At 51.7% G+C, this 18,461-nt stretch overlaps 1 protein-coding gene across 4 annotated transcripts in view; it reads left to right on the forward strand.

Moving 5' to 3' along the window:
* The window catches only part of BRD3 (bromodomain containing 3), a 49,860-nt gene that overhangs the window by 11,307 nt on the left and 20,092 nt on the right, over positions 1 to 18,461 (forward strand). For 2 of the 4 annotated variants that reach the window (XM_084799119.1, XM_084799123.1), the window contains exon 1: positions 9,394 to 9,520. The exons of 1 other annotated variant lie outside the window; for it this stretch is intronic. The gene's annotated coding sequence lies outside the window, so the exon portion shown is untranslated. Of the gene's footprint in view, positions 1 to 9,393; positions 9,521 to 9,723; positions 9,948 to 18,461 lie in introns of those variants that run through there. One more of the 4 variants, XM_084799121.1, reaches the window with a different exon arrangement.

The following is an 18,461-nucleotide window of genomic DNA, read 5'->3' on the forward strand; positions in this document are numbered from 1 at the left end:
ACTTGTTTGGCTTATGGTTTCTTTCTTTTTCTTTTTCTTTCTTTCTTTTGTTTTGTTTTGGTTTTTTTGTTGTTGTTGTTTTGGTTCTTTTGTTTTGTTTTTTGAGACAGGATTTCCTGTTTTAAGCCTGGCTGTCTTGGACTCATTTAGTAGACCAGGCTATCCTTGAATTCACAGCAATCCCCTGCCTCTGCCTCCCAAATGCTAAGATTAAAGGTGTGGGCCACACAGCCTGCCTGGCTTACAGTTTCAACTGTGGTGGCCTTAGTCCTCTCACACTAAGTCTGAGATGAGACTGAAATCGCATAGTGGGTGGGTGTGGCAGACCAGAGCTGCTCACCTCATGATGATCAGGAAGCAGAGAAACAGGAAGGAGCCTGGGAGAACAATATTCCTTACCAACAAAGATTCCAACTCCCTCCCAATATCCCATCATTTCCCAAAGTGCAAATCTAGATGTCAGAGCCTCTAAGGGGACACCTGTGGGGACATCTGTAAGAGAGTTTCTAGAATGGGTAAGCTGAGGTGGGAGGGCCCACACTCAGTGTGGGTCGAACCATTGTGCAGGCTGAATAAAATCCAGAGGGGAGCACAGTGGTTTCATTCACCTCTTCTGCTTCCTGATCATGACATGGGTGAGGTGCGACTTCCTGACCATGGGTGAGGTGTGACTTCCTGACCATAGGTGAGGTGTGACCAGCATCCTCATGTTTCATGCCTGGACCCCACATGGCAGAAGGAGAAACGATCTCCCACAAGTTGTCCTCTGACCTCCACATGTGTGCCCTAACATCCATGTGCAAATGTATACACAAAGAAAAAAATGATTTATTTGTTTGTAGTCCTATCCTGGCTCTCCTGGAACTCACTAGGTAGACCAGACTGGCCTTGAACTAGGATATCCACCTACTTTTGCCTCCTGATTGCTAAGATTAAAGGTGTGCACCACTCCGCAAGGCTGCTGTTGAATTTTGTTTGTTTGTTTCTTTGTTTTTCAAGACACGGTTTCTCTGTGTAGCCTTGGCTGTCCTGGACTCACTTTGTAGACCAGGCTGGCCTCAAACTCACATTGATCTGCCTGCCTCTGCCTCCCCAGTGCTGGGATTAAAGGCATCCACCACCCTGCCCAGTTGCTATTGAATTTTTGTTTTTTTGGTTTTTTTTGAGACAGGGTTTCTCTGTGGAGTCTTGGCTGTTCTGGACTCCCTTTGTAGACCAGGCTGGCCTCGAACTCACAGCAATCCGCCTGCCTCTGCCTCCCGAGTGCTGAAATTAAAGGCATGCGCCACCATGCCCGGCTTGCTGTTGAATTTTTAAAAATTATTTATTTTTATTTTATGTGCATTGGTGTTTAGCCTACATGTATGTCTGTGTGAGGGTGTCAGCTCTTGGAGCTACAGACAGGGTTTCTCTGTGTAGCCTTGGCTGCCCTGGACTCACCTTGTAGACCAGGCTGGCCTTGAACTCACAGTGATCCACCTGCCTCTGCCTCCCAAGTGCTTGGATTACAGGCATGTGCCACTGGGCTCAGCTCACAATTTTTTTAAATTAAAATTTTATTTTATTTTTTAAGATTTTATTTCTTTATTACATATACACGCCAGAAGAGGGCATCAGATCTTCTTCTTCTTCTTCTTCTTCTTCTTCTTCTTCTTCTTCTTTTTTTTTTTTTTTGGTTTTTCGAGACAGGGTCTCTTTGTGTAGCCTTGGCTGTCCTGGACTCACTTTGTAGACCAGGCTGGCCTCGAACTCACAGCGATCCGCCTGCCTCTGCCTCCTGAGTGCTGGGATTAAAGGCGTGCGCCACCACACCCGGCCAGATCTTCTTATAGATGGTTGTGAGCCACCATGTGGTTGCTGGGAATTGAACTCGGGGCTTCTAGAAGAGCAGATAGTGCTCTTAACCACTGAGCCATCTCTCCAGCTCCCACAATTTTTATTTTTTATTTTATTATTTTTTTAAAGATTTATTTATTATGTATACAGTGCTCTGTCTGCATGTACATCTGCAGGCCAGAAGAGGGCACCAGATCTCATCATAGATGGTTGTGAGCCACCATGTGGTTGCTGGGAATTGAACTCAGGACCTCTGGAACAGCAGTCAGTGCTCTTAACCTCTGAGCCATCTCTCCAGCCCTATTTTTAAAAGATTATCATTATTATTACTCTGCATTATATGTATGAGTGTTTGCCTGCATCTATGTATGTTAAATGCACTACAATGCATGCCCAGTGCCCACAGAGGCTAGAAGAGGGCGCTAGATCCCTTGGTGCTAGAACAGTTGTGAGTCACCATGTGGGTGCTGGAACCAAATGTGGGTCATCTAAAACAGCAGCCAGAGCTCTTAACCACTGACCCATTGCTTAGGCACAGTTGTTATTTCTTTTTGTTTGTTTGTTGTTTGTTGTTTTTTATTTTTTCCGAGACAGGGTTTCTCTGCATAGCCTTGGCTGTCCTGGACTCACCTTGTAGACCCGGCTGGCCTTGAACTCACAGTGATCCTCCTGCCTCCGCCTCCTGAGTGCTAGGATTACAGGTGTGAGCCACCATACCCAGCTGGCCACAGTTGTTTCTTTAGTGAAAGAGGGGACGTGTCTGTGGTAGAGGGACAACCTTGAATATTTCCCATGTTATTTTTAGGAAAGAGGGCAGCAAAATTCAAACATACATTCCTCATCCCCCCAAAACATATTTTTTTGTTTTTGTTTTTGTTTTTTGAGACAAGGTTTCTCTGTTCTTTTGACTGTCCTGGACTCACTCTGTAGACCAGGCTGGCCTCAAACTCACAGAGATCCACTTGTCTCTGCCTCCCAAGTGCCGGGACTACAGGCATGCGCCACTGTACCGGGTTCATCAAAAATTCTGAACTTCTGCTTGTCTTGTGGGTTGTCACCGCCTGTGTTAGTGGGAAGAGGTTTTATTACTGCAAAGTGGCTATGTACCCCACTAGAGACCTCAGGGTAAAGGTCAGGGATAAAATGAGGCCCACAAAATGAAAACAAAGCCTTATAACAGAACCCCTCAAATGAGGACAAAGATTTTTTTCCCCAAAAAGTGCCTGGATGGAAAGGCTGAGGCATAGCACATTAAGTACAAGGCTGTTCACCCTATGTGGTGGATGCCATCTCTCTAGTGTACAGACAGAGCGACTAGCACTGTGGGGTAAGCTACCGAGGCTTGGATCTTTAAGATCCACCTGCCACCGGAGGCTGCAACCTAGCCCAGGTTTGCCCACTAAGGCTAAGAATACTGCACCTGGATGAACAGAAGGGCAGCTGCCCCATGCTGTGTCACTCACTCACTGAGTCCACCAGCCCTAGGGACTGTCAGCCAACTCCATGTTAATAGAACTGCATCTTCTGGGTGTTTTAAGATGTTCTTATTTTGGGGTTGGGGATTTAGCTCAGTGACTGAGTGCTTCCCTAGTAAGTGCAAGGCTCCAGGCCCTGGGCTCTGTCCTCAGGCCCAAAGGGAAAAAAAAATACTTTATGTTAATCACAACATGTTTACACCTGGTTCTGGCCACCTAGTAGTATTTCTCCCCCGTGCCCCCCATCCCTCCACCCCCCCCACCCCCACCATCCCCTTTTTTGAGACAGGATCTTTCAGTGTATCCCTGGCTGTCCTGGAACTTGCTCTGCAGACCAGGCTGGCCTCAAACTCACAGATCAAAGGTGCCACCACTCCCAGTAGTACTCCTTGTGAACAATTAAACAAGAGCCCCAAATCATGGTACAAGCACATGTGGTGGGGACATAAAACCAGAGATGTGCCAGGCGTGGTGGTGAGCACCTGTAGTCATAGTTGGGAGATCTCTGTAAGTTCAAGGGAAGCCTGGCTATACAGTAAGATATTCTCTCTCTCTCTCTCTCTCTCTCTCTCTCTCTCTCTCTCTCTCTCTCTCTCACTGGTTTTTCCAAATAGGGTTTTTCTATTTTGTTCTGGCTGTCCCATAACTTGCTCTGTAGAACAGGCTTGCCTCTGCCTTCTGTGTGCTAGGATTAAAGGGGTGCACCAAATTCACTCAGCTTAGAAATCCTGTCTCAAAAACAAACAAACAAACAAACAAACAAAACAACAACAAAAAACCCCAAACAAAAAACAAACCAAATACCAACACACACACATATACAGAACAACACAACACACACACACACAAACACACACAAGATTGGAGAAATAGCTCAATGGTTAAGAGCACTGGCTGCTTTTCCTTCCAGAGGACCTGGGTTTAATTCCCAGCACCCACATGGTGGCTAGCAGGGGATCCTGTACCCTCTTCTGGCCTCCTTCATGAGAGCCAGAAACACAAGTGGTGCACAGAAAAATACACAAGCAAAATACTCACACACAGCTGGGCATGGTGGCCTACGCTTTCAGTCCCAGCCCTAGGGAGGCAGAGGCAGAGGCAGGTAGATGTCTGAGTTTGAGCCCAGCCTGGTCTATAGAGGATGTTCTAGGACAGCCAAGGATACACAGAGAAACCCTGTCTGGAAAAAAACAAAAATAAACAACAACAACAACAAAAAAACAACCAACCAACCAAACAAACAAAAACAAAAAAAACCCCAAAACTCCATACATATAAAACAATAAAATAACTTAAAAACAAATCAACCCATCTCCACGGAAGTGTAGATCTCACTAGAAACGTAGAGGTGCCACCAACTCTGTCCAACAGAGAGCATCTTGCTAACTTGGGCTCCCTTTCCCCCATGAAGCCTGTACTTGACCCAAAAGCACACGTGGTGCTTTTACCTTTGAACTTGGGGTCTTCAAAATGAGTGTGCAAAGTCCATGAACACAACCTGGCTGAAAACAGATGATGCAACAAGCTACACTGAGAGTTAAACTCACTAACAAGAGGAAACAAACCCCTAATGTTAAGAATTCTTAGCAGGGCGAAGTGGCGCATGACAGTAATCCCAGCACTGAGGAAAGCAGAAACAGGTGGATCTCTGTGAGTCTGAAGTCAGCCTGGTCTACAAAGCAAGTCCAGGACAGCCAAGGCTTCTTGTCTTCCGTCTCCACCCTGTCCTCACTGGGAATCATAAGTTAGATGTATGATCAGCATCCGGGGCCAGGCTTTATGGTCTTGCTCTCAAATGGATACACTTGAGAGAGCAGATGTGGTTGCACTTAGAGAGGAGCCTCTAAAGGGTGCTCCCTGGGTCATGGACCACTTGCACTTAGTAGCTCCAATACATTGTGTCCATACTGAGATGCCTGGCAAACAAAACAAAACAAAACAAAACACAACACAACCAAGTTCCAAGTCCTCCTTGTGGCCTTCGTGTGCTGGGCTCGACACTATAATTTTATCATTTGCATGTCTTGCAAATCTTTTGTTCTTTAGAGTAGGGGTGTCTTCATAGTTCCCCCCACGCCACATTTCTTCTATGGCTCTTTTTTTTAAAAGTTTGTTTTAAAATTCTGCTTCTATGTACCCGTGTGTGGACATGTACATGTGAATTCAGGTGCACGTAGAGGCCAGAAGCAGCACATCCCCATGGAGCTGTAGTTATGTGCAGTTGGTCGGGAACTGCTTGATATGGGTGTTGAAAAGGGAACTCTGGCCTGCCGGCCGTGGTGGCACACGTCTGTAATCTCAGCACTCGGGAGGCAGAGGCAGGCAGATCACTGTGAGTTCAATGCCAGCCTGGTCTACAAAAGCGAGTCTAGGACAGCCAAGGCTACACACAGAGACCCTGTCTTGTACAACAACAACAAAAAAAAAAAAAAAAAAAAAAAAGAAAGAAAGAAAGAAAGAAAACGGAACTCTGGTCCTCTGAGAGAGCTGTGTGCACTCTTCACCATGGAACCAACAGCCTGCCTGCTTGTCTTTCCTCCCTCCCTCCTTCCCTCCCTCCCTCTCTTCCTCCGTCCTTTTCTTTTCCAGTAGTCTCACTTAATTAATTAATTGAGTGAATTAAATAATTAATTAATTAATTAAATAATTGAGTGAAACAGGGTTTCTCTGTGTAGTCCTGGCTGTCCTGGAACTTGCTGTGTAGACCAGGCTGACCTTGAACTCACAGCAAACCTGCCTGCCTCTGCCTCCCTGAGTGCTGGGACTACAGGCATGGACCACTCGCTTAGCGGCTCTTTTTATTTTTGAGACAAAGTTTGACTAACTACGTCATGCAGTTTGGCCTTGAACTCGCTCAGCAGCCCAGACAGGCCTTGAACTTGCAACCCTCTGCTGCAGCCTCCCAGATGGAAGGCTGACAGACCTACACCATGGGCTCAGCTCTATTCTGTTTTTAAAGAACCTTCCTATGGGGTTTGTGCAAATGGCTTTCTATTTTGGGGACAGGAAAAAGGGGAAAGTGATACTGCTCTGCTCCCAGCTCCATTCCCTCTGGGCTCCCTTTTGTGAAAGAACCATTTGTTTCCTCCTGGTGACAGTTTATCTCCTCAAGGACAGGCTGTAAATGTGCTTTGCAGATGAAATGAGCACTGGCTCACTTACTCACTCTCTCTCTCTCTCTTTTTTTTTTTTTTTTGGTCTTTTGAGATGGGGTTTCTCTGTGTAGCTTTGGCTGTCCTGGACTCGCTCTGTAGACCAGGCTGGCCTTGAACTCACAGCGATTTGCCTGCCTCTGCCTCCCCAGTGCTGGGATTAAAGGCGTGCGCCACCACGCCCAGCTTTCACTCTCTCTTACTCACTCACTCAGTCACTCACTCACTCACACCATGGCTCAGGCTGTCGATGTCACCTCGATGTCTGTTTGCTTCCACTGTTTACATGGGCACAGTGATCACCACCTCAGAAAACTTTTCCAGTGGGGCCTGGAGAGAAGGCTCAGCAGTTAAGAGCACTCAGTGTTTTTGCAGAGGATTGAGGTTCAGCGTACAGCATCCACATGGTGGCACACAAACCATCTGTAACTTCAGTTCCGGAGATCAGGTGCTGTCTTCTGACATCTCTGGGCACCGGGCATGCATATGGTGCACACATACACAAGCAGGCAACCCCCCTACACACACACACACACACACAAAAAAAAAAAAAAAAAAAACAGAAAATAAATCTTGGAGACAGGGTTTCTCTCTGTAGACCAGGCTGGCCTGCCTCTGCCTCCCCAGACTAGGCCCTGGAGACGCCCAGGTTCTTGTGAACTCCGAGGGGCATCTCAGAGTGTTCAGAGGACAGTGTGGACATGGCACACAACCTCACTCAGCCTGGCTGGTTGGAGTGGCCCCAGTGCATACTGCACCTGTCCTACAAGGTCAAGCCTGGTTGCTGATTTTCCGGGGGGGCTGAGGGCTGGGAGGTATATTATGGAGCCTTTAATTTTTTTTAAAGATTTACTTCATTTTATGTGGGTATTTTACTTTTACCTGTGTTTATGTAAGACTAACATGTGCGCTGAGTGGTGGTGGCGCATGCTTTTAATCCCAGTACTCGGGAGGCAGAGGCAGGTGGATTGCTGTGAGTTTGAGGCCAGCCTGGTCTACAACGTGAGTCCAGGGCAGCCAAAGCTACACGGAGAAATCCTGTCTTGATAAACAAACAAACAAACAAAAGAATATCATGTGCGTACCTGGTATCCATGGAGTTCAGAAGAGGGTCTTGGGTACCATGGAACTGGAAACTAACATATGAGTGGGTGCTAGAAACCGAACCCAGGTCCTCTGCAAGAGCAATATCGACACAGATACCTCTTCAGCCTCAAGATCTCTTTCAAAGTGGTGAGAGATGTCTAGGCTGGTGAGAGACATCTCAGCAGGTCAAGGCACTTGTCTCCAAGCCTGACGATTCCAGGACACACAGAGTACCAGCTCTCACAAGTTGTCCTCTAATTTCCACATGTGCTCTGTGGCACATGTACGCACATGAGCGCGTGAGCGTGTATACACACACACACACACACACACACACACACACACACTAAATGTTAAAAAAAAAAAGTTGTGTCAAGTCACCTGTCCTAGTAGCCAGAGTGCTCAGTGTGCCCAGAAGAGTGGCTGGGATGGGACCAGAATCTCCGAGATGGCTGCAGTTCTGCAAGGTCTCAGTGATTTGGACTAAGGGCTAAGGACTCTAAATTGGAACCTCCCTGCCCTGTGCCCAGTCAACAACCTAAAAAGCAGAGCTTTCTTTGAAGTGGCCACCTTGCCGGAGGGTGTGAGAGGCACCCCTGCTGTCAGTCCAAGAGACTGCAAGGAAAGCCTGGAGGGGTTCTGTCTTCTCTTCAAATCTCTTTCCAAGGACCCTGAACTTTGAGGTTGGGACCCACGTGTAGGAGCTCTGAGGCCTAGGGTAAGTCACTTTGCCTTTTTGAGACTGTTTCCTCTCCATATGTACCTTTCTCTCTCTCTCTCTCTCTCTCTCTCTCTCTCTCTCTCTCTCTCTCTCTCTCTCTCTCTCTGATATTTAATACCACAACCACCTGTGCATTTCCTGCATGCAGCAAAATGCCTGCTCAACCAGAAATAAACCCAGTGACACCAGGGTCTTGGAATGGGTCCAGCCCACACCAGGAACTGGAACCCTGCATTGGCAGTTTTAGCAGGCACTGATGGAAAAACTTGTTTTGTTTGTGACTTTTTGTTGGGGTCTAAAACGCACGCACCTTAAGTTAGAGCTGTATAAAAATAGACTAACATAGGTCCCAGGGTAATCTTCACCTAAAACAAGATCTGAACAGTGACTGTGATCTAACCCTTTCAAAACGCAGAAAAGGGGCGAGAGACTGTGTCTTTCCTTGGGCAGATAGAGACACACTGAGGTTCCGGGGTGGGAAAGTCTGCTGGCACAGCCTAGGGCATCCCTTACTGGCGTCTAACTCTGGAGATTTGGCGTACTTCCAGCACCGGCGGCCAGGTCTCTACCTAGTCCCTAGGTCTTCATCCCGCCCCTGGGTGTCGGGGCGGGATTGATCGCGGCTCCTCCCCAGCAGGGACCGCCCTGCGCGCGCCCCCGCCAGGCTAATTAGGCACGCGGTTTGTTTACAAACACGAGCTACGGTCCTGTGTGCGCCATTCTGCTTGTGTGCGTCCTGGGTTTGAGGGAGGCCTCCGGGTGCCCGGGTAGTGATCCCAGGGTGCTAACTGCGTTCCCGCCTTTCCCACGCTTTCCAGGGCTTCTGCAAACCCGCCCACCAGCTCTAATCCCTGCATGTAGCTGAGAACTGAGGAGTGAGGACGCGCGGGCGGGCCCGGGTTACAGCGTAGCCCCGAGTCCTGGCGGGCAGTCTTCCAGCCCCGCCCCCGCATGCCCCCCAGGCTTGGCCCGCTTGCGGCCAGGTCGGCGGGGCGAGCGGTCGGGGGCGCGCGGGGCGGGGCGCGGCGCGGCGCCGGCGGGGCCGGGACATGTAGTTCGTGCGCCTCGGCCTCCCCTGGGCGGCCCTGGTGCGAGCCCGGGCGCGGACTACGACTCCCGCCAGGCGCCGCGGCGCAGCGCATGAGCCCTGTATAGCTCCGGCGCGTCTATTATGCTGCCGGGGCCGGCGAGCCAAAGAAGAGCCGGCCGCGCGGGCCGGGAGGCGACGGCGCTGGAGCCGCCTAGGCCAAGTACGCTTTTCTCTTGCTTCCTTATGCGCGCGAGGCGGCGGCGGCCGGCCCAGCTGAGAGAGCGCGGTCCCCAGCGCATGGCGCAGGCCTTCCGCACGTCTCGAAGCCCCGAGCCCGGGGCCGCCGCCTCCGCCGCCTTTGTGCGCGGCCGCGATGCAACAAAGCGCGGCGGCCGCCCGCCCGGGGTCGCGGCTACTGCGCGGGCTCCACTCCCCTCCGCCCTGCGCCCTGCGCCCACGTCTTGCCGATCTTCTCGGGCCGGGCTGTGAGGCGTCGCCTTGGTCGGGGCGCCCAGCCTGGACTTGGCACGGCCCGCGCTCTCCGCGCCAGCCCTCCCTCACGGAAGGGATTTTTTTTTTTCCCTTTCCCCTTTTCCTCTGCCCGCCATCTTCCGAAGGGGACTGCCCGGACGACGCGGCGCGGGAAGGTGCGCGCGGAGTGCCCGGGGTCGCGGCTGTGCGCTCCGGCGCCACTTTGCCGGCTCCCGTCGGGGCGGATCATCGCGGGGCAGGCCAGGCTGGGCCTGGGTTTTGCGGGAGCCTTGCAAGGGGCGCGCGGGCGGGGTGGGGGGGTGTCGGGGACAGCGGCGGCGTGGCTTGGGGGGCGGCGGCTGCCTTTGCAGAGTTATGGCCCAGGAGCCGACTTTGCGCGCTCGCGAGTTACTGAATTATTGCAGCCAGGCCAGGAAGAAACCCAGTTCGTATTTTGAAATCAACCTGAAAGAGTATTTAATCCGGGCGAGGTCGAGTTGGATCGAGGTGGGAGGGGTGGGTGCACATCTTTTCCCTACTTCGTTTATAACACACAAGCCAGTTGGGTGAAGAGTGTGCACCGCAAAGCCTGTCATATAAAGGTTCTTGTGGGTTCCTGGTGGAAAAAAAAAACCTAGCGGCTTGGGGAAGTTGTCTCCACCAGTTGCTGCGACGGAGGCAGGGCTGACGTGGAAGCCATAAACAGCCTTCTTGCCCTTGGGGGTAAGGGGGCGCGGAGGGGATTCTTTGGGAGCCGGGTGTGGGGGGGCATATCCTTTTGTGAGTTCACACTTCGGGGCTCAATCCTATGGCTCTGTTGTATTTTGATCGAGGGCTTTCTGCCTGAAATAAGTGCACAGCTGGTGTTTCCTTCGGTACCTTAAACTTCGTAACTGTAGAAGTTTAGGTCTCTGAGTTCATTCGTGTTTTCTTGACTGGGTGCTGGGTGGAGCTGGGTGCAAGAAGAAAAGTGAAGGAATTCGTAGCCCCCCCAACCCCCCCCCCCAAGCTGGTTGCTTTTTCCTTGTTGTTTTGCACACTTTCTTAGTCCTTAGAGTGGCTTTCATTGTGGATCCGTGGGGGGATGTCCCTGAAGTGAGCTTCTATCTGTGCTGCTTGTAGAGTTTTTCTCACCAGCTTTCCAGGGTCCAGGAAAGGACTCCTGCAAGGACCAGCCCTAGGCCCCAGTGACCTTTCCCGGTGGCCGTGAGTGTGGCCTCTCGTTTGCAAATAAAGGCCTGTTTGCTGTTTGTTCTGTCTGAGGCCTTGATGTGTGTTGTTGGCTATAGATCAGGAGAGGCGAGGTACAGGCTTGACAGCTCAGGAGGTGGGGGTAATTTCTTCCTGACCTTGCTGGTAAGCTGTGATCCTACTCCTTAAGCAAGGCTCCAGGAATCTGTGGTGATCCAGTCCTAGCCCTACCTCTGGGAAACCCAGGAGAGAGGAATTGAAAAGCTTTTGGCAGGGTGAATGACTGGGCCTGTTCATCTGTCTGCCTGTCTGTCTGTCTGTCTATCATTTTATTTTGAGGAGGTGCCAAGAGTATTTTCACAGAGTAACTGCTTTCCACAGTGCAGTATCCTGCTTTGAAAATGAGCTTCAAGTAAGGGGTGGATCTTGTAAAGGCGCCCCCCTCCCTCTGTCAGCCTTGTGGAAGGTGAAAGTGGGGGAGTGTTGAAAGGCTAGATGCTGCCTAGCTTACTTCTGCCTAGGCTCCTGCAAGCCTGGAGCTGTGCCCCCAGGGCCTCCCAGGGTTACCTTGTCCACTTCCTGGTTTACTGTGGCAGATCCTTCCCAGAGGGAGGGTGGCCCAAGGCCACAAGTGGAATCATGCTGCCTACTGTTTAAATAAGGACTGAGGTGCCTGGATCTCAAAAGGAAGAGCCACAGGCAACTGTTGGGTGGGGAAACCAGGATCCAGTGGAGACTGGGTGCTGTCCCCTACACCTGGGGCTGCTGTTTGCTTTGTGTCTTGACTTGTGGTGCCTTCCGTTTACTCGGTCACTGCTGCCCTGTGCGGGACACTCAGCTATCTTAGGTTTTGGTGGGCTGTCTGCATGGGTGATTGTTTCATTTTGAGTGCTTCCAAGTTGGTAGTCTCCCTACAGACAGGCCTCTTGGTTATACAGATCTGAATCTGTGTTGCAAGTGTGGCTCTGGCTTTGGTTCTGGCAGTCCAGCACTGTTGGCTCTGAGCTCTCAGTGTCTCCACCTGGCCTGATGACCTTGACCTGGAGATGCATTTTGGGGAAGCCCTTCCCTGCATCAGGCCCAGAACCCCACAGAGGCCATCGGGTCCTAACAAGACGGAGGGCTTCCAGAAGAGTTAGGTGGATACAGTGATGTCCACAGGTGCCTGGTCAACGTCCAATAGCATTTCCAGAAGACATACTCAGGCACTGATGGAACTGGTTCCTCAGGGCCTTAGGCTAGATGAGGAAGGGACTTGGGGAGACACTTGGGAATAAGGGTTCGCCCCCGGGGGTGACTTGCTCTTGCTCTTGGCTGACACTGTTGGGTGAACAGTAGCTGGGGAGGTGAGGTAGTTGAGCTGCTGGGCTTTGACTAGTTGCTTTGACCCTCCTATCCTGGGTCTTGTTCTTGGGTGGTTCTGAGAAGAGGTGAAGAAGACAAGCAACTCTTGTGGCCTTCAGTTGACCCATCTGTAAATCAGGCCTTGAGTTGCTTGGCCTCTTGTCATGCAGCCCAACAGGAGAGTGTTTCTTCTGTGACCCAGTAGATCCAGGTGCCAGTGGGCCTACTGCCCAGCTTTGTTCTGCAGTGTTCCATTCAGTGTAGTATCAGGCTCCTTGAGCCGTGGTGCACATGGGGCCACTTGACGGGCTCCCTGTAAGAACAAGGTGCGTCACCCACCTGTCCTTGGAAGAGTGTGGCGTGTCTCTCAGTGCCTCACAGCTGGTCTTGTGTGGGGTGGCTATGCTTGGTGCTTCAGAGGCCCTTCTGGAGGCTGCAGTCTCCAGAGGAAGAGAAACTTAGTTTCCTTGCACGGATTGCTGGCACATGAGGCACCAAGGCCTAAGAGCCTGGGACCATGGGCAACAGTTGGAAGTCAGAGAGGTGTGGTGAGTGGTGACAGCTGCAGCCACTGAGCCTTGTGCCTTTCCATAGGACAGCCATGGGCTCAACAGAGCTGACCCTTCATGGGGTGGGGCGTGGCCTATCAGCTGGGTCCCCTGCCAGACAGAGCCGGGCAGCTGTTAGAAGCAGGTGTGATAAGACCAGGGTGAGCTTGGGGTGCTGGCTAGGGCTTCCTAGCAGTGAAGGACAAGGCAGTGCCACTCAGGGGAGTTCCCGGTGGACAGGGAGGCCCCGTATAGGCCCTGCCTGCCTTGAGGCCCCACAGCAATGAGCGTTTGGCTCTGTCTGTTACAGAAGCTGGCCCTGCCGGAACAGATCTGTTTTCCCAGACTTGGAGGGCCAGCCCTAGGGTGGCCCTTCTCAGAGCACCCAACCTGTATGCCAGTGTGAAGGCAGTAGCCTCTAGTGTTGTGAGAGTTTTGTAGGGACAGTGGTGAGTCTGAGTAGGTGGCCCTGTTGGTGCCTGGCTCTGGCTCCTCCTTTGCGGGCCACCCTGGGTCTCTATTCTCCACTTCTGCGTAGTTCCTTGCCTGCCTGAGTGCTGGAGCTCTTAGGAATACCACCAATGTATTGGAACTAGCGACAGGGACCTGGGTCTGAACTTGCACTACTAGGGTCTCAGTGAGAAGAAACTCAGTGTGAGGAGGGACTTACCAACCTGGCCTCTCCCAGAGCTGTGGTGCCTCCAGGGGAATGAGAACACTAGGGATGGAGAGATGGTGGCCTTAAGTATGTGGAAGTGACCTCCTGTTTATCACACAACAGAGCCTCTTTTGCGGGGTAGGGATGGAGATTGACTCTTTGCAAAGCCCTGGCTGTCCTGGAACTTGCTATGTAGTCCAAGCTAGCCTCAAACTCGCAGTCAGAGATCCTCCTACCTTCACCCCTGCCTCTGTCTCCAGAGTGAGAGAACCTCTTGAAGGCATCTTGAGGCTGGTGGAGCAGTGGTCTCAGGCCAGCTGAGGGCCTACACTTTTTTGAGTCCCCTATTGAGAACTGGGCATATCCTGCCTGGCTTCCCTTTTTCTCTGACCTCTGTGCAGCCACCTCAACTCCTAGCATCTATGTCTGTGCAGGGAGAACATGGCCCAGGGCCACTTTTTGCACGTCTCATATGTCCCCAGCTAGGAGTCACTGAGGATAACCTCTTCATAACCTAGGCCTTCTGGAGTCTCTGGGAGCTGACTGGCCCTGCCCTTCCTGACTCTCCCACACACATGGCCAGGGCAGCCTTCCCGGATAGATAGCTGGCCCGCTTAGCTTGCCTTGAAGCTCTAGAGTAGAGGCTGCTTCCTGGAGTCTCAAGAAAAGCTTCCCAGGCTAGATCTGCTCCCAGAGTCTGGCAGCTGTCCAGGGTCTGGTCTGACCCGGGGTTAGCGTGGGGGAAAGGTGCTGTGTGCTCGGCTGAGTAGCAGTGGAGCTGACCTTTGCCAAGCCTGAATGCTGGGCTGCAGTGAGTGCTGGCCCTCGGGTCTCTACTGTCTAGTAGTGCTGGCTTGGCAAAGCAGTGGGGGGACCTGAGCCCCACAGCTTGTAGGTTGACAGGAGGATGCTGTGAAGTTGCATTGAGCTTGCTGAGTGTTTTCTATGGTGATAAAATTGCAGGTCCCTACCCCCTCTGTGTCTGTCCAGGGCCCCTGAGCCCTGGCCTCTCACCTCTGCTGACTTGTCCTTTGGACTTAAAGGCTGGGCTTCTGTTTTCAGTCCGGACCTGGGGAAGGGGGAGGTGGCCTGCCTGAAGCAATGCAGTGAGGGTAGAAAACCTGTAGGCCTAAGGCCTTCCAGCCCCGCTGTCCTGAGTGGGTCTGGCAGGTAGGGGATGTGAATGGGGGAGTTGGGGCTCTGTTCACCTTTCTTGCCTTTCCTTGTGTAGTGAGGGCTGTCATCAGTGTAGAGTGTGAGTTGGCCCCATTCTCTCTGGGTGGTCTCCCTGTGGCATTCAGGTGCTTCTCCGGGTCTCACTGGAGCCTTGCTCCAGGCTTCCTCTGCTGTCTGTGGGCCTCTGTGGTTTCTACACTGGGTGGTTTCACATCCTCTTGTGGCTAATGCCTCCTCAGATGGACTTTCACCCATGGTCGTCCTGAGGCATTGCCCCTGGTGGGAGTCCTGTGCTGTCCTGGAAGCCCCAGTGAGAAGATTCCAGGGCTTTGTAGAGAACAGGCTTTGCTAAATAGCAGACCTGGGGGAGGTAGGCCTCAGTTAGGGCATAAACCGCAGTTTGTAGATACAGATTCCATCTTTGTCCTGCCTGGCTGAGGTGGTTGTTTTGAGTGTTAGTGGTATTCTTTTTTTTTTTTTTTTTTTAACATTTATTTATTTTGTATACAGTGCTCTTCCCGCATGCACACCAGAAGAGGGCACCAGATCTCATTATAGATGGTTGTGAGCCACCATGTGGTTGCCAGGAATTGAACTCAGGACCTTTGGGAGAGCAGCCAGTGCTCTTAACCTCTGAGCCATCTCTCCAGCCCCATGTTAGTGGTATTCTATGCAGCTTCTGAAGGCCAGTCCTTAGAGGGCTTGCAGCTTCTGTATCCTGGCTTTCTCATGGACGAGCAGCAGGCAGGAGGGTGGCCTCGTGGGAGTTACTGCAACAAAGAGCTGCCTGGCATTTATTGGCTGTCAGTGGGGCTGGGCGGTCAATGCCATAGTCCACCAGCTCCTTTACTGTGTGAGGGCCTGCCATCCTATGTGTGCACCCCTTTGGACTGGCACCATGGGCACCAAATGTGCAGGACCATCTGCACCACAAACACAGAGTGACCCTCAAGGCAGCTGGCACGCCTCCTATTCCTTTCTTGGAGGCAGGTGGGATTCAGGGAAGATTTTATGTGTTAGAAATGTGTAAGTTGGGCGTGATGGCACATGCCTTTAATCCCAGCACTTGGGAGGCAGAGGCAGGTGGATTGCTGTGAGTTCGAGGCCAGCCTGGTCTACATAAGCGAGTCCAGGACAGTCAAGGCTACACAGAGAAACCCTGTCTCGGGGGGCGGGGGGGAAGAAAAAGAAAGAAAGAAAGAAAGATATGTGAAGCCCTGAGGCCTCTGTGGCACTCTGCTTTAGCTCCATCTTAGCCACCCTACCTGAGGGCATTGGCCCTTGCCTCAGTTTCACATAAACAGTGCTCTGTCTGCACGGACACCTGCACTCCAGAAGAGGGCGTCAGATGACATTATACATGGTTGTGAGCCACCATGTGGTTGCTGGGAATTAAACTCAGGACCTGTACAGATTTGTAGGTTGGGGCAAGAGTTCAAGATGGAGTGCCCTTTCTCGTGACAGTCCTAAGCTTTCCGATTTGTCCAGACCTCCACTTATCTTGTGCTTCTCCCAATATGCTGTCAAGCTCTGGACACACTTGATCATGGAATGTGCAGTTCAGACTCCTAAAAGATAAGGAGTTTTTGAAATTGACAATCATAGTGTCATCACCCCCAAAGAATTAGCATTGCTTCCCAATGCTTGATTGCTGAATCAGGTTTCCCTCTCCGACAAGGGTTTTCAGCGGACCAGTCCAGGGCACATGCAGAGTCCTGAGTGCCACACCTTAGCCCAAACCTGCTTCCTGAATTACAGAAGGGAGCCTGTGTTGTCCTGGAGGCCCAAGTGGGGGATCCAGGGTTCTGGAGAGAAGTCAGCCCACAGTGTTTCTGCTGCAGGATCATTGTCCTTATTCAAAAGCTCTTAGCAGCAGGCCCTGGCCATTTGGCCTTCCCCACAGAAGATGATGTTCCCTTGGGCCTTGGGGTAGGGATCTGGATAGGAAAAACTTCCATCCCTATGAGTGCTGTGTCCACTGGTTTGGCTTTTTGACCTCTAAAAAGTTGGCAGTCAAAATATGTGCCCCAGTGGGGGGAGGTAAGTCATAGGATCAGCCAGCCTAAGCTACACAGTGGATTCCAGACCAGCCTGAGCCCTAGAGTGAGACACAGAAGAGTGGGATGGATGCCTTTAACATGTAGGCTTGTGAGCATTGCAGAGATGTGCCCATCAGTGAGATAGAAGGCCCCAGACATGGTCTGCCTGCTGGCATTTCTGGTTGCCATAACTCCCTTCCTTGTCACCTGGGGCAGGTGCCTTAGAGGCTGGGTTTTTAGGGTTGCCCTACAGCTCATGCTCATTGTATGTGTGGGAGTCTGCATGCTTGTGCACTCTGGTGTGTTTCTGAGTGTGCCTGTAGGAGGCCCTGATGATCTTGTCTTAGCCCAAGCCTCCATCCTGATAAGCATCTTGGGCCCACTGTATATCAGAAAGCTGCTTCTCTGCCAGGTGGTGGTGGTGCACACCTTTAATCTCAGCACTTGGGAGGCAGAGGCAGGCGGATCTCCATGAATTGAGGATAGCAAGGGTTATACAGAGAAACCTTGTCTTGAAAAATCAAAACAACAACAACAGCAACAACAACCAAAAGAAAGCAAGAAAGCTGCTTCTCCCATGAGAGACAGCTTTCGGGGAAGCCCATGGCTCTCCTGCCTTGTCAGGTTCTAGCACTGACGTAGCATCTCATGTGAGTGTCTGGCTCACTCAGTACTGCTGTTTGAGGGTTGCTAGGCATTGATGGGAAGGTCAGGCCAGGCTTACAGTGGACCCTGCTGCCCAGGCATGCCAGACGGAGTGTGCAACTCAGTCCAGATGGGTGGTAGTGTGCCAGGCAACTTGGGCACCTGATGGTTGGGATCCTATCTCTTAGCCCTTCCTTCTCTCTAGTGGTCCTGGGTAGGCAGCTTGGCTTTCCCACCCTCTCCACCCCTCACCCTGCTGTCACCCTACTTGTCTCCATCCCAGGCATTAAGATATTTTCCAGGAGGTGGGAACCAGGAGTACCTGGTTATGGAAAGGATTTTATTCATCTACCTTCCTCAGAGGAGGCCTTCCTGCACCTTAGCCTGTAGCCTCAGACCCTTTTCAGTGTTGTGGGTGCCCCATGGCCCAGCTCCCTGGACCCACACACTAGCAGGACCAGCCTTTGTTCCTGGAAATCTCATGCACTGTATGAGAATCAGCTTCCACTCTTACACTGGTCATGGCCAGCTTCTGCTGCCTGAACCCTGAGTGCTTAGCTTCAGGCTCCACCCCACGGGAGATAAAAGGATGAACTATGAGCCTGTGAGGTAGCAAAGATGAATGACAACCCTGGGTGGTCACCTCAGCATCTGCCCTGCGACCTCATGCTGTTTGGATTTCAGTAAGTTCCAAGGAGGCCTTGGGAGGATATGAGTCCCAGGTCCTGAGGGATAATGAAGGTCAGCGGGGCTACAGCCGCTCACATCTCAAGGCCCTGTCACCCCGGGCTCTGCTGGTTAATGTGTGGTCAGGAGGGTTTTGAACCCACAAGTGATTTGATGCAATAGGTTAACAAGGTCGCCTTCTTTGTATAGGGTGGGACTGTCTGATGACTTCAGTGAGAAGTGATGTGGAAGTGGGAACTGACATTCTGGTAGTACAGAGCCCAGGATTGTGCCTTGGAAGCCTTTGGTCTACAGGGGAGGGAGGACACAGCTTTATGGCTGTTGGCACAGTCTGGAAGGTCTGCTTGCCCACTGCTCTATTCCCTGGGGCTGTGCGTGCAAGGTGGGGAGATGCCGGACCCT

This window comes from Acomys minous (genome assembly GCF_964271855.1).
Source record: "Acomys minous genome assembly, chromosome: 10".
Taxonomy (NCBI): Eukaryota; Metazoa; Chordata; class Mammalia; order Rodentia; family Muridae; genus Acomys; species Acomys minous.